General features: G+C 41.6%; 1 protein-coding gene across 1 annotated transcript in view; it reads left to right on the plus strand.

Moving 5' to 3' along the window:
- Positions 1-16,512, plus strand: part of BFSP1 (beaded filament structural protein 1) — an 80,737-nt gene that overhangs the window by 30,155 nt on the left and 34,070 nt on the right. The gene's annotated exons all lie outside the window — the stretch shown is intronic.

Below are 16,512 nucleotides of genomic sequence, written 5' to 3' on the forward strand. Positions count from 1 at the left end.
AACTACATTACGGTCACCCTGACATGGAAGAGTTCGGTCACCCTGGCATAGCAGTCAGTTCACCCTAAACTACACTACAGTCATCCTGACACTTAACACTTTCCCTACAGAAACTAGATTATTGAATCTAACTATAGTGGTATATAGTACCCTAACTACACTGCATATCCCTTTCCTCAAACTAATAATTGCAAAATGACACTGGAGCAGCCGGAGTAACAGAAATGCTTCCACTCTATTCTACAGCCTCTGTAATACAGTGCTAGAGATTTGGCAGGGCTATGTTATATACTGGGGGGCGTATGGGGGCGTATTCACTCCTGATTGGCCTCTGGACCCCCTAGTCACTCCAATCTGCTTTTACTGATGCTTCTGGGCCAATAACGGGCTTTTAAACCCAGTTCCTGTCCCATTGCATTTTGGGCGGTTCTGGTGGCCAAATTCCGAACTTTAACCGCAAAAAGTTCGGAATTCGGACGAATTTCGAACAGCCAATGTTCGGGTCGAACCAATGGTCATCCCGAACCGTTCGATCATCCCTAGTCTTCAGGTGACTTTAGTATGACAAGTGATCTTAATTCACTAGTGACCATTATCCTTTTCAAGTCCATTGCTGGTTGAAAAAATTAATCATAAGTATGGTGGGGCATTGCTAGCTTCACTTCTAAATGGGCACACACAAATTCAAAGGAAATATTTCCAATGTAGCTGTTAGGGGCCAGCTAAGGTACCTTTCTAAGGCTGGCAATAGCCAACTTTCCCTGTTTTAACAATCTGCAAGGGAATGTCAAAGAGGTAAGAAGAATTTGTCAAGTTGATCACTATTACCCCTCCAGAGGCTGATCACCAGCAGATCATTATTCTCTGTGGACACCTTAAGACAGCTACGAGACAATGTACTTGGTCCAAACCTTTCTATGTAAAAAATATGTGTCCTTGATGTGGAAAATTGTGAGCAATACCTATTGGTTAATATAGAGTGTGGTTGGAAAGGAAACAGAAGTAAAGCAGGTTTACTTTCTTAACCAAAACAGCTGTAATTGCCACATGTTCCTATCATAGCTTTTATCCTTAAGTCTGTGTCATATTTCACTTTGCTTGTTATTTCCCACAGTTTTAGTGCTAGATTTCATAGAAAATGATACCAATGAGACCAGCAGTCAGACCTTTTCATCTTCTCAATTATGTACAACTGGTACTCAAATGTCTGTACCAAATAAATCAATAAAAATTCCATTATACACAGTTATCTGGGAGCCAAAAGAGAGAGCGTAAAATATAAAATAGATAGCTTTATTTGTCTTTTTATTCCATTAGTAATGTGATATTGTTGACTGATCTGGGTATTGCGCCATGTGAGTGACCCTGCATTTACTTACTTAGCTATTAAATGGATTTCTGAGCACAGAGACATCTCTTACATTCTTAAATTGAAAATCCCTACATTTCTAATAGTAACTAGTATTATTAAAAACAAACACAAACACATATATTTTTCATACATGGTAGTAAAAACAACATAGCTAGAGGGCGTGGCCTGCGCGACATGTAAGAGGATGCTCTTTTGGCGGCTCTGAGCTCTCCTCATTGGAATCCTTCTCCATCCTCCTAACCTACGCTCCATTTCTGCTCCTCTCATTGCGGGTCCCCTGTGCACGGGTCTGGGCACTCCCGATCAGTGCATTTGGTGGATGGGAAAGCGGAAGAGACAGCCCCCGGCCAGAATAAGTGTTACCACTCGGTCCTGCCAAGATGGCCGCAGCTCCGCCACGCCTCAGCTTTCTCCGGCTTCTGCACCGGACCTATTTGGTGAGGCATCTGGGGCCTCTCCACCACCCTCACCGGGTGCCTCCGCAAAAATACCAACAGGCCAAGCAAATGCTCCGGGAGAAGACCATGCGATACTCCATGCTGTTCCCAGCTACCCTCCGGGTCATCCATCAAGATAGAGTGCACTTTTTTTAGTCCCCTGCCGCTGTCATCTCCTGGCTGGAGTCCCTCTCTCACCCTTGCCGGGCGCCTGGAGGCCATGCACCGGTGACCTGAACTGCCTGCTCTGCTGAAGATCTCCAGTGCTACTGTGATGGACTTTGCCTCTTTTTCCGACCTTTTGGAGTGTCGGGTTGGCATATGGCCCTGCTGTGAGGAGAGCTCCCTCCCTATGCTCTCAGGGTTGCCTTTATTTTGATCATTTTTCTTTTATCCATCTAACTATTGTTTTCCTGCTGTGAGGAGAGCTCCCTCCCTATGCTCTCAGGGTTGCCTTTATTTTGATCATTTTTCTTTTATCCATCTAACTATTGTTTTTCTTAACATTTGTTTACTGTGGGCTCTGCCCATGCCGGACCCTGCCAACTGAGTCTGGTTGGCCACGTCCTTGCTCCCTAGGTTTTTCTCTTTTGTTTGGGGATAAAGCTTGCGCCTTGTTTTTCATAGTTTTTTCCCTTTTTGGGCATCTGGGCAGGGGTTTCCGAGGGGTTTTTGTTTTTCCCCCCCTCCCCCCTTATTTTTTGTACTTGTGGGACACAAACTTTTTCTTCCTTTCCCTCATGCATCACATTTTTAGTCTACATGTTGTCTTTGTCCGTGTGTGTGTTGTATGCTTGTATGTGCCTGTCTTTATGTTGCCTTTCTCCGCCCTCCAGGTTCTGCAGGGGGACACCAGGTCTTTTATTTACACCCCACTGTTATATCACAAATTTTTTCCATGTCTACGGTCACGTGTGTCTCCCCTAGAATGTAAGGGGTCTCAACTCTAAATTCAAGAGGGCCATGCTTTTTGATTTCCTCAAGGGCCATAAACGCACCTGACTGGCTCTCGAACCCGGGGGCGCTGCAAAAGCACTGGGTTTCTCGTTTCTACCACTTTACCTACTCTAGCTATGCTAGAGGGGTCTCCGTTTTGATCTGCAAGGGGTTGCCCTTCACCTGTTCCAGGGAGATCACTGACCCCAAAGGCCGATATGTTTTTTTATTAAGCACTATCCATGCTGTGCAGTTGCTTTTGGTGGTGGTATATGTGTCTCCCCCGGTCACGGCTGCTATTTTCACTGAATTGAGTATTAGACTGGCTGAACTGCCATGTGTACCCACTCTCCTGCTGGGTGACCTTAATTCGGTGCTGGACCCCGGTCTTGACTAGTTGAGGCCCCATCAGCACGAGTCTAAACTGTTTAGTCAGTGGTGTGCCTCCTGTAAATATGTGGATACCTGGCGCTGGAGCCACCCGGGGGTCAGGGTTTATTCTTGCCAATCCCAGACATACAATGCTCTTTCCAGGCTGGACTATGCACTGGCCTCCTTTGACACGTTGCCTCTTGTTCACTCGGTGGAGTATATTGCCCAGACGCTAAATTCTGACCACTCCGCACTTAGGGTTGACCTGACAGTGAGCCATAGAGCTGCTTTTTGGATGTGGAGACTCAACCCTCTTTGGATCTCCACCTCTGATCTAAAGGAGCCTGTTCTACAGGACATGATTAGCTATTGGGAGTTTAATGACCAGTCTGAAACTGTGGGATGCCTTTAAGGCCTCTGTGCGGGGAGCCTACATCTCCCGTATTGCTGACCATCGACGCTCCAGCCAGGCCACTCTGCGCAAACTTGAGGATTCTTTAGATGTGGACCCTACCCCTGACTCTCGTGGTGCCCTGGTGGGGGTGCATGATGCCCTTAAGCTTCATCTAGTTGACATGACACGTAAGGAGCAGCTATATTTGACTGCTAGACTTCACTAACATAGTGGGAGGAATGGCAAACTACTTGCAATCCTCTCCAGGGTGGACTATGTGGACCGTTCTATTGTTCAGATTCGCCAGATGGACGACTCGATTACCTCAGATCCCCTACTCATTAATGCCACGTTCCGGTCCTTCTATGCCAATCTTTATTCTGAATGACATGAGCCGGAGGAGGTTGAGCTTGTAGGCTTTTTAGAATCACTTCAGTTCCCGGTGCTGTCTGACGCCCATAAACAGTTGCTGGAGGCTCCCCTGACCTCTGAGGAGATTGAGACTGCTATTGGCTCTCTCCCTTCTAATAAAACCCCTGGACTAGATGGTCTTGGCCATCTGGCCAACAGACTGCGAGGACTCTTTGATGCAGCTCTGACCAAGGGTGAACTCCCGGCCTCTATGCGTGAAGCTCTCATTGTGGTATTGTCCAAACCCAAAAAGGACAGGTTGCTTTGTGAATAATACCATCTCCTTGCTTAACAGTGACGTGAAGGTTCTTGCCAAAGTTTTAGCTGCCCGCCTCAGCAAGGTTATATGTCCTCTCATTCACCCAGACCGGAACAGGTTCACACCTGGAAAGAGCACGTATGATAACATCCGCCGGCTTCACTTGCATTTGCATAGGGCGGACAGGGACGTGGAAGTGGTCTTGTGTTGTCCCTTGACATTAGGAAGACCTTTGACACTGTGCAGTAGACTTTCCTCTGGCAGGTTATGTCTAAAATGGGCAAATGGATATTGCGGCGGACAGATCGGACCCTTGACTGACATTTTTGACACTTTTGGGGATACCAGTGACATTACTACAGTAATCAGTGCTATACATATGCACTGTTACTGTAAAAATGACACTGGCAGGGAAGGGGTTAACTTTATTGGTGATCAGTGGGTTGAATGTATCCCTAGGGACGTGATTCTAACTGTAAGGGGTGTGGCTTTTGATGTAACCACAGAGACATACGATCCTACATACCAGGATCGTACAGTCTCTGCAGTTACATCAGGGAGAATGACAAACGGCTGTGTTTACATCAGCCGTCTGCCTTTCTCCCTCTCCAGCGGGAGATCGCGAGTGGCAGGTCACTCGCGCGGGGATGTCAGGGAACGAGCAGGGGAGGGAGCGCGCCTCCAGCAGCACGCGCTCGCCCCCTAGAGGCTCGTGGGCGAGTGACGTACCCCTACGTCACTTTGCCCAGCAGCGGCTGCCTGCCACAGTATATCTGCGGTGGGCGGTCATTATGTGGTTAAATACCTGGGTGTACAGGTGCACTCTGATCTTTTGACCTATTGCTCCCTAAATGTACAGCCTATAATTTTGCATATGGAGGCCAGGCTGTGCACCTGGTCCTCCCTGCCCCTGAATCTGATAGGTAGCATCAATATTTTCAATATGATATACTTACCTAAATTCCTTTATGTCTTCCGCGCATCACCCGTGTTTTTGCCCAAGCGTTTGTTTCATAAGATCGATTCTGTTCTCACATCCTTTTTTTGGCAGGGCGGTCGCCCTCGCATAAATTAGACCTCCCTCCAAGCCTCAAAATTCCAAGGCGCTCTGGCCTGTCCTTATCTTTATAAGTACTTCCTAGCGTCACAGCTTACTTACATCTATGACTGGGTCAGGGACTCTCCCGGGAACTCCTCCACCACCCTTGTGCTGGCCATGCACGGCTCAAAATCGGCAGTTGTGGATGCCATACACAGGTCATCATATAGACATTGTTCCCGTGTCTTGCCCATCGAGGTGGGGTGGCTGGCATTTTTGCCTGCCGAGTGACCCACAATGCACTACACGCACAGTGCATTTTAAGTCCTAATTGGGAAAAGCTTTGCCCAAGCAGGGCACAGTGAATAGCTGAATGTGAAGGAATGGGCCAGGAAGCCGGGCCACGGCATTCTTAACCACTTCCATACAGAGCAGTTACACCCCCTTCCTGCCCAGACCAATTTTCAGCATTCAGTGCTCTCACACTCAATCATGCAACGCTCTACCCAATCAATTTTTTTTTCACACAAATAGAGCATTCTTTTGGTAGTATTTAATCACCACTGGGTTTTATATTTTTTGCGATATAAGTGAAAAAAGAGCAAACATTTTGAAAAAAAAAAACATATTGTTTTAGTTTCTATTATAAAATTTTGCAAATAAGTATTTTTTTTCATAAATTTGGGCCAAAATTTATAGTACTACATATCTTTGGTAAAAATAACCCAAGTTAGTGGTTATTATTTAGTTTGTGTGAAAGTTATAGAGTCTACAAGCTATGGTGCCAATCATTGAAAATTGATCACACCTAATCACACCTGATGTACCGATGGCCTATCTAATTTCTTGAGGCCCTGAAATGTCAGGACAATACAAATACCGCCCAAATTACCCCTTTTTAGAAAGTACACATTCCAGGGTATTTAGTAAGAGACATGGTGAGTTTTTTGAAGTTGTAATTTTTTCCCACAATTCTTAGTAAAATGAATAAATATATTTTTTTTTTTACACAAAATTGTCATAATAACAAGTTATTTCTCACACACACAGTATATGCATACTTGCAATTACACCCCAAAACACATTCTGCTACTCCTTCTGAGTATGGCAATACCACATGTTTAAGACTTTTACACAGCCTGGCCACATACAGAGGCCCAAAATTTAAGGAGCACCATCAGGTGTTCTAGGAGCATAAATTACACATATAATTTCCTAACGACCTATCACATTTTTGAAGGCCCTGGAGCACAAGGACAATGGAATTACCCACAAAATGACCCCATTTTGGAAAGCAAACACCCCAATGTATATTCTATGAGGCATACTGAGTCTTTTGAACATGTCATTTTTTTCCACAAGTTTTTGGAAAATGTGGAAAGAAAATGAAAAGGCATTTTTTTACACAAAGTTGTCAATTTATTAGATATTTCTAACACATAGTATGTGTATAGCAAAAATGACACCCCAAAATACATTCTGCTACTCCTCCTGAGTATGGCGATACCACATATGTGAGAATTTGTCACAGCATAGCCACATACAGAGGCCAAACATGCAAGGAGCACCGTTCTAGGAGCATAAATTACACATATAATTTCATTACAACCTATCACACTTTTGAAGGCCCTGGAACACCAGGAAAATGGAAACCCTTCACAAAATGACCCCATTTTGGAAAGCAAACACCCCAAAACATAATCTAGGAGGCATGGGCTTAAGAAGATAGGTACTCTGATGAGTTGCAGGTAGGTACTTAGGTACTCTAATGGGCTGCAGACAGGTACCCAGGTATACTGATCAGCTTCAGAAAGGTACTTAGGTACTCTGATGAGCTTCAGAGAGGTTCTTGGGTATTCTGATGGGCTAAAGACAGGTACTTGGGTAATCTGATGGGCTGCAGATACTCTGGGCTGGAGACAGGTACTCGGGTACTCTGGGCTGGAGACAGGTACTCTGGGCTAGAGACAGGAACTTGGGTACTCTGATGGGCTACAGAGAGGTACTTGGGTACTATGATGGGCTGCAGAGAGGTATTCGGGTACTCCTCGCGCGGTCTGCCTCCCGCTATGTCTAATCACAGCGGGAGCGCGGCTCCAGTGGCGTGTTCCCTGCAGAGACCACGTGCAAATAATCACATAGATCTTCATGATTATGCACAGCTGAGCCGACTTGCCGCAGTAAATCTGCGTTACGCCCAAATGTGTGATGTTAATACCATGTGACCTGAATAGCTCAGCTAAAACCCAGGAAGCTTTCTATCCAACAATAGAGACCAAACTGAGCATGTGCAGCTGAACTACACTTACTGTGTCTTATCTTAACTTGCCCAGAGTGAACATGAATGGGGGGCTTTGTGCATACAGGATCAAACAGCCTTTTTACACAATGCAGAGGATTAATCACTTAAGTTACACAGTGAGTATAACCAACATGCTATTCTGCATCTATAGACAGATTTTACTGTTGTGGGTTTAGTAACATTTTAATTTATATTGTACAAAGACCATGATTATAACGCTATGAATTTACCACAAAAAGGTGATGTTAAAATGCTGTTTAATCATTTTCAAAATGTAGTTTAGAGAAAGTTAGTGTTTCACTAACCGTGCATTACCTGGCTCTTAAGACCTGGCTGTTCCTGGTAATGTAGGGACAAAGTGGCTTTAGAATATTCCTTTTTTTTTTTATAACGATCACAGGGCATACAATTTCATGAAAATTACACTTTTCAGACTAACATAAAGTACTGTAATCTTCTGATGTCCTCTAGGCAATTGCATACACAGTCTAAAGTTCAAACCAAATTAAATGGAGACAATAAAAATATCATTTTTTTTTGTAAGCAAAAAAGTGGAGTCTCACCTGATTTGTCAATAATAACATAATGAGGTCAGGAAGCAGCATGGAGGATAAGGAGAAGGTCAACAATCTTGGATATGTATGAGTAAAGTTGTTTGGCCTACATGTTCCCAAACACAAAATTTTACTTTTCTTCTTCTCAAAGACATGGGTATCTTTTAGATGGGGTCTCAGAAATGCCTTCAGGTTCTGTAATGTGGCAGTATGCAAGGATGTTACATACACATTTCTATGGCATTGATGCCTCCAAATACCCTCTTCTGGTTGTATCAGGTTTGGTTTAGATTAACCTTGGGGTAGGGTTTATTACCCAGGTAATAACTATTATGCACCCATGAGACAAAAGGACCGAATATGGGATACATTCAAAAAGGCAGGACAGCTGGATAGTTGCTGATCAGTGCAATAAATGGTCTGCATCCCTCAGACTGGCTTCTGTCTACCAGAGGAACCCTATCAGATCACATCTGAGGGAGTAAGTCCTGGCCATTAGCCCTACGAACACCTATGCTCTTTAATCTGCCCATACACTGTCACTTGTTTCATTTGATATACTGTATATTATTTTCTTTTTTAATACTATTCATGTTTTTAAACTACTGTCATTTTGTGTGTTACAGAATACTTTATGAAATAATTAAGAAATGTATTGTGTACCGTATATTTAATGCTATCAGAATGCTACCGTGTATTTCCAGTTTGGTATTTTTTTGTTAAATTTCAGCTATTAGTGTATGTTGATTATTATTTTTTTTTTGCGCTTGTGGTAGACCTTTACCTGGGCAAGATATCTTACAATAGCAGGCTTTCTAGAGAAAGGAATCAACCTTGAATCACTCTCACTGGAAGCCAGCCATGTGTTTTCAAATGAGGCATCTGCTGTGCCGAAATAAATTAATATTTGTGAGTCATTTAGACGCACACTGCGAGTCTATAAAAGACATACAAGATGCTGGTGGGAGGTGGCACTGGCAAGCTTGGAGATGCATATAAAGAAGCAAATCAAGGTCCATGGCCTGAGAATTATGATCAGACCCCATACTCATACTGAAAATCCCAAATTCATGGCAGGCTGGGATAAATTACAAACTGATAATACTCCCAGAATGATGCAATATCTGTTAGATTTTGAGAAATCCCAGTAAGATGAGCTGAACACTCAGCTGAAAGCCGAACAGACAAATTTCCTGCAATTTAAAGATCATCCAGATTTTAAGAAACTGGAAGAGTAATTACAAAGACAGGTTGAACAACATAAAGAGCTAAATGAAGCAAAAACACACAAAAAATGTACTAGGGACTCCCAAGACTTCATGAATGGGAGGGTCTATAGCTGGGCATGGAAAATGGAGGGGGGAGGACCCCACAACCCACCTAAAGTTCAGACTCAGAGACCACTTGTGAGTCTGACAATTCGGGCACGAAGGGGGGGGGGGGGTTGTTGAGACCCAGTGACTCTAAGGAGTCATAATCTGGATATAGACAAACCCAGTTTAGAGGCCAAGGGAAGAGGGGCAGAACAAGACCCCCAAGAAATAGAGAGGATAATGATTTAGGACAAACGCAACATCTGAGGAATTAGGAAAAATGGGGATACACGGGAACCAAGAGGGGGTGGAACAAACAACGAAAATCGATCAACCAACATCCACCCAGGTTGATTTGCAGCTGTATAACCTGTCTGACATGAGACTTACAGAAGCGCATTTGGCGGTGCTTAAAAGAGGCCTATCATTTGTACCCACTCAGGATTTTGATTTACTCAAATGGTTAAAAGATATAAATGTATTTGCCAGGAAACTAGCACTAAGAAAAGAGTTTAAGGATAAATCGATTCAGCAAACTGATGATATGACAGCAAAGGATATTGAGGCCTTGAGACAGTTGGAGTCACTGCAGAAAGAATGTGAGGGAGGAGGTAGTGAGGTTGTGGGGCCCTTCTCCCCGTTTAAACCTAGTAGCATCTATACTCCACTATTCCCACAAGGGAGCCACCATATTAATTTCTTTGTCAAACTGGTTGAGAGGGACCTACAGTCATTGTGGGAAAAGAGGGAAGGCAGCAAAAAATCATTTAATTTTGCTGAATAGAAAGCTTTAGAAGAATAGCGCAATACCAAGTCACTGGTGATTAAGGCAGCAGACAAGGTTGGAAATATCAATTTGATGGAGAGACACTTCTAAAGTTAATTATTAAGTGTTATTAAAAGATCCCACATCAGAATGCCTAGAAGAATTGAGAGGTATCCTTAAAAGAGCACTTGAGAGAGGTATACTCTCCAAGAATGAACATGCGTTTATTATCAATAATCACCCTACTGTAGCAACCTTTTACGCTCTTCGTAAAGTGCACAAACAGCAGGACCAACCCCGGGTCATCCAATTGTATCCGGCAATGAGAATCTGACAGAAGGAGCTAGCAAATATATAGACTTTGTCATGCATCCATTTGTTTACGAAATAACGTGCTATATTGAGGACACAAGGAACTTTGTGAACAAGTTGACTGACATTGTCTTGGAGGAGGATACATAGTTAGTGAGCCTGGATGTTGAAGCCCTATACACTAATATCGGACATGATTTGGGATTACAGGCATGCAGATTCTTCTTGGATGAGAGGAGTTGTTTTCCGGATGCACACAGAGTTCATTTTGGAACTATTAAAGTTTATACTGGAACACAACTTCTTTCTATTTGATGGAAAAATGTATAGGCAGCGGAAAGGCACCGCCATGGACACTGCAGTGCGCCAACGTATGCCAACTTATTTTTGGGTTGGTGGGAGCGCACTTTGGTATACATCAAGAATCCTTCACTGGACACGCATTAGAGATGATGTATTCATCTTGTGAAAGGGCTAGAAAGAAACTTTCGTGGAGTTTGTAAATTTTCTGAATGAGAATGAGCTAGGCATGTACTTTACGAGTGAGATCAATTCCAACAGTATACATTTTTTAGATCTGTCGATCAGAAGGGATGCCCAGGGATCAATTCAGACAATAATATATCGGAAACTAACATCCAGAAATGCCCTAATCCACTTGGATAGCAACCATCCAACATCCCTTAAAAAGGGTATACCTACCGATCAATTCATGCATGCCAGATGAAATTGTTTAGCAGAGCAGGATTTCCAGACAGAGAGCTCCTTGCCACTGGAACAGTTTTCACAGAGGGGTTAAATGCATGACCTTAAAAGATCAAATCAAAAGGTAAAAGACATCCCAAGTGAAAGCCTATTGATTGACAAACGGTCAACACCTATAAGGTTTTGTACTGTCAAAAATGGTAAGAGTAGACTGAGGATAGAAAGAAGAAATATTCAGATGTCCTTATCCAATTGTCTCTATGCCTCTTTATATGGACTTTTAATGGAGGTCTCTTGGAGATTTGGGTGAATTTTTGACATTTCCCCAGATTGGGAGACAGTTTTCTGGATTTTCCCCACTAGATGGTGACATTCCCCACCAAAATTGCGTAATCGCTATTTTACCTTGTGACGTCATGACGGAACTTGCGTGATGATGCAAATGCAGAAATAACATGGGAAAACCCTATAAAGAGTGAAAAGAAGGGGGAGTCCACTATTTTGACTCCAGCCATGCGGGGATAGTTTGGTCCCCTCCATTTTCTTTATTTTTTGACACTTTCACTTTGGTGCTTTTATTTTCCACTCCTGACGAAGCTTATTTACTAAGCGAAACATGTAGAGTTTTAACTATTTTGGGAGCACTATTATTATTTGGAGTACAGCATGGTTTATGGGGAGGGTGTTTCATTAGGGTTGGCCAGGTTCAGTAGTGCCAGCAGCACTCAGTTTCTTGATTAGGCAGGCTGGACTAGCTTTTCTTTTCTTCAGAATTTGACCAGGCAGGACAACATTTGCCAGTCTAACTGTTAGCCAGTCATTTTATTTTAGAACTGGAGACATTAGGAAGGCTTAAAGAAGAGTAGTGAGCCTTTTCAATAGTGCATAGCTATCCAGATTCTGATAGGCTATAGACTCTGAGACTTATTTGATGAGAGAGTTAATGAGAGAGATTTTTGATGAGGTAATTTTTAATAGACTTCAGATTCATATTAGGCAGGTAATTTTCCTACTTCAAATATGGGATAGCCATAACCTTTGTGAGCAGTGAGTAAGAACAGTCAGTCTATCTAAAGCCCCGTACACAGGCTACGAATTTCCGCCGACCGGTCGTCCGTCTTTTGTCCAGAGTGCGTGTCCGTTGGTTGGAATGTGCTCTAGACTGCACATTAATTTTGTCGTCCGACAGAATTCTACTTCAGAAGTGATGTCATGTGTTGAATTGCTTTCAATGTGTTCTTTCATCTCTGAGCATGCCTAGTCTTGCTCAAAAGATTTTTCCCCGTCGAAATCTGTACTAATGAGACAAAAATTGGACGTGTGTTGACAGAGGACAAAAATTTTAATGCCTGCACATCAGGATTTTTTCAGCCGAAAATTCGAAGTCGGCTGTCGAAAGCACCATACTAACAATCCGAAAATCGGCAGATCGGTCGTCGGACGAAATTTCCCTTCCGAATTTCTTATCGTGTGTACGGGGCCTAATAGTGTGTAGCTATCCAGATTCTGACAGGTTATATTCTCTGAGACAGATCTGATAGGTAAGTTTACGAAAGCTTTTCAGCCTTCAGATATAGACCAGACAGGTAATACTTGCAGTTTCAAATGTCAGACAGATATAGAGTTCTGTGAACAGTGAACACACAGACATCAGCTACAGTGGAAAGCTCTGTTTTAAGAGAAGATATATAAGATATTAGTTAGAGAGGTTAAGCCTCACAGGTTTTTTTGATAGATTTGACTAGTATGATTAGTGGCATGTGGCTACCTAGATCTTTATAGACCATCTTGTGTAGATAGGTCAAATGTGATACTCCATAGGAGAGAGTAATTGTTCTCACTTCTCCCTTTTCTTATCTATCTTCTCTTTTGTTTGATTATTCATCATTGCTCACTTGATCATTGTTATTCTATTGACCAACCAATACATCTACCCTCAGTTTTTGTACATATATATACATATATATATATATATATACAGTCCAGATAATGTTTTATAGGAATGAATAAAAGTTATATTTTAAATACCTATGGTTTAAAGTACGTAGGGGAATGCACCCTTTGTGCAGTTTAAAGCTTCAATATGCCAGGCTTATTATATTGGGGTTTATGGTGTTGGTAAGATGTTTAGGTTTGTTTTGATCATTTTTTTTTTTTTTTTATACTGAATGAAGCATCCCTGTGATTTAGTGAAAATAAAAACTCCAATACTTTAAACTGCATATCCATTTCTAAATAGTCTCCTTTAGTTAAAAAAATAATAAAAGTTGCAGTATATCATATATTTCATTTAAGAATGCTTGCTGTTTTAGAATACATTCATTATATAAAGACAAGTCTGGCAGGTATTCAATATATGAACACCTGCCATAAGAATCCTGCCATGTCAAATCTTCGTTTCATTCTTGATCAGATTGTCTACAGAAACGTGGATCTCTGCATATGTACTTAACTAAAGACATTTTTTTTAGATTTGAATAGAGGTGAGGGGGATAAAGCCAAGGATAATTTTATTTGCTTTCTGTACCCCTGTTAGGAGGATTCAGGCTCTCTGATTGTTCTGATCACTATTGCCTCCAGGATTGAAATTGAGGGTAAATCTACAATTTAACAGCAATAAAGAGGAACGTGTGGGCACTTGTTTTCATTTAAGCTGTCTAAAAGGGGATTTCCTTCATTAGAAAGATGTCCTCTCACTTCCTGTAGTGTGTACAAGAAAGGAAATGAAGGGAAATCTCCCTAATAAGACACATATGGCAAAAAAGGACTGTAGTTTGAACCCATCAGTAATTTATAACAAAAAAAAAAAAAAAGACTTTAAATGTATTTTTGATCAGCATATGAAGTCACAAAAACCGGAATCTCTGCATCTGAGGCATGGTTCCCAGCTGACTAATCTAAGACACATTTGAATTATATATACATATTAAGTAATATGGGATGCTCTCCTCCTTAATCAAATTTTAGTTTGCCCAGTCACATCATCAAAGACTGTATTGTATGGAACAGCTTATTATCTATTTTTTTTTCTTTTGCAAAAGTACATTTATTTTTAAAGAGCCCTATAACAAAATACATAAGCTTTCTAAATGAATCTTGCATTTTACTTTTCTTTTTACTGGTAAAGCTACATTTGATTTAGTTATATTCTACTTTTAATTCTGCCAAAGACAAATCTATGGTTGTTTCAATATGAAAGTCATGCATAACTATAAAACTGTCAAACTCCTTAAAAGAAAAACAAAAAATCCCCCAAAAATTCAAAGTTCTCAAGCACTAAGTATGAGCCATTGTGGCTTAGGAGAACTGACACATGAGTAGTCTGTTATACAAACCCTTTTAAGTGTGAGCTGAAACTATGAGCTTTTAAAGGCAGCTGTATTTAATCCATAAAATTTGATATGCAAGAAGTTGGATGAATAGGATGTTCTCATTTTTTAAAAAAACGTCAAATGTCTTTTCTTTGTCATGAATGCACATACATCTTTCTGGCTATTAGTGATGTGCCAAATTATGGAAGGTAGAGAGCTTAAAGGGTACCTAAGCACAAATAGGACACATATAGTAGAGTTGTGAGTGTGGTGTAAAATTTAAAGTTCTGTTCTTGGTCAATCTTAAATTTGCCTAAAAGATAAATGTTTCATGGTGTGCATGTTACAGAACGTAAATGATTTAAGTCACTGTAAATATTCTGAGTTTATATTTTGCAGGTTATTGGGTAGGCAGCTGTAGAAGTACATTACTTCTTTAGTCTGTTTGTATGCACAAATATAAGGCTGCAGGATAACTATCCCTGATGTGTAAGCCATCCTATCCCCTTATTACCTAATTTACTTAAAGCGACCCTGTTACAAAAGTGAAATTACGCAAAAAAGCCGTCTTTGCAAAAGATAATGCTCAGCTCTATCACTGCTCATGTTGCCAAACCCCCCGCCCCCCCCCCCCCCGGAACATTGATCTCCTGGTCTCCCACAAAAAAGCAGTTCAGCGTTGGGGTTCACTGAATGCAGCAGGGGAATAGGGAATCAACTTTCCCATGAGTGTCTGTTTCTGAAGAGGCTTCAGAGGATGATTCTATTGAATGGAGCAATAGGTGCAAATAGTGAAGGGGCAGCTTTTTGAGCAATTTTGTTTTTGTGATACGGTTGCTTTAATAGTGTTTGTATCATAACTCAGTCATGGTTAGGATTTCTGCACAGCCAACATAAGCTCTGACCTAAAGTGCCTATGGAGGTTAAATGGCTAACACAGTTGTCTTGTAGTACTAGGATCCTGGGTTGAAATGTTACCCATGACACTGTCTGTAATGAGTTTGCATGGTCTCTCCATGTCTGTGTGGATTCTTCCCCAAAATCCAAATATATGCTAATCCAAAATTGACTCTAAGTTATAGTTCAATTCAGTGGAGAAGGGTTGAAGCTCTATCAGATTGAAGAGTTTTCCCCACTCTTTCTGTCCGGTGGCCACTAGGAACATGCAGAGGTGTGCATTCTTCCTTCTCTGCTGCAATGTTAACGCTCTCCTGACACAGGGCACTTACATGAGGATGGTGTAATAAAGTCAGCAAGTGGTTAACAAGTGCAAGGACAACAATATACGCTGTATGAAATTTAAACCCTTATTAATTAAAAATGTCTTCTACTGCTTTCGATAACCCAAGTGGAGAAATATGCCTAAATTTCTATCCTAGTGACTACTGTAACAAATAAAAATAAATTTTTGTACATTTCAGCCTTGGGTTGACAACCTTTTACTTCCTGATGTTGATGCCCCCCATATGGGCCTTAATTGACTCTACATTTTCACCTTATGATTGTGTTCTCGGGACTGGTTTGCTGGTTCAGTCCCAGGAGCCATTTCCTTCCCTTAACCCTCCCCCCTTTTTTTATTTCTACCACCTTTCTATCTCCCCCACTTTTATTGACATTAACTGGGCCCCACTACTCCCCAGGCCATGGCTGGGGTGGACCATCCAATTGTGGGCTTTCTAGCTTCCCCTATCTTTAAATTGTACAGCATGTTGCTGTGTGCTATCATCTGTTGGAATTTTACTACTCAGCTATGGATTGGCCCAATATGTTGGGTTACTGTATGATCCTATCTGTTTATAATGTTATTTCTTGTATTTCTTCCAGCATGGAGCCAATCCCTACTAATAATAGATGGTACTTTGTATGTAATGGCTTTTGTGTTGCTCAATAAAATATTTAAATATTAAAAAAAAAAGGGGGGTTATATATTTTAATATTTATATTCAGCTACTTGCTTGTAAGAGAATTCATTGAATCATTTTGTTCCCTTTTGGCATTAGAAAACGGAAGGATCCTTTCATTATACATA

This window comes from Pelophylax lessonae (assembly GCF_965119305.1).
Source record: "Pelophylax lessonae genome assembly, chromosome: 3".
Taxonomy (NCBI): Eukaryota; Metazoa; Chordata; class Amphibia; order Anura; family Ranidae; genus Pelophylax; species Pelophylax lessonae.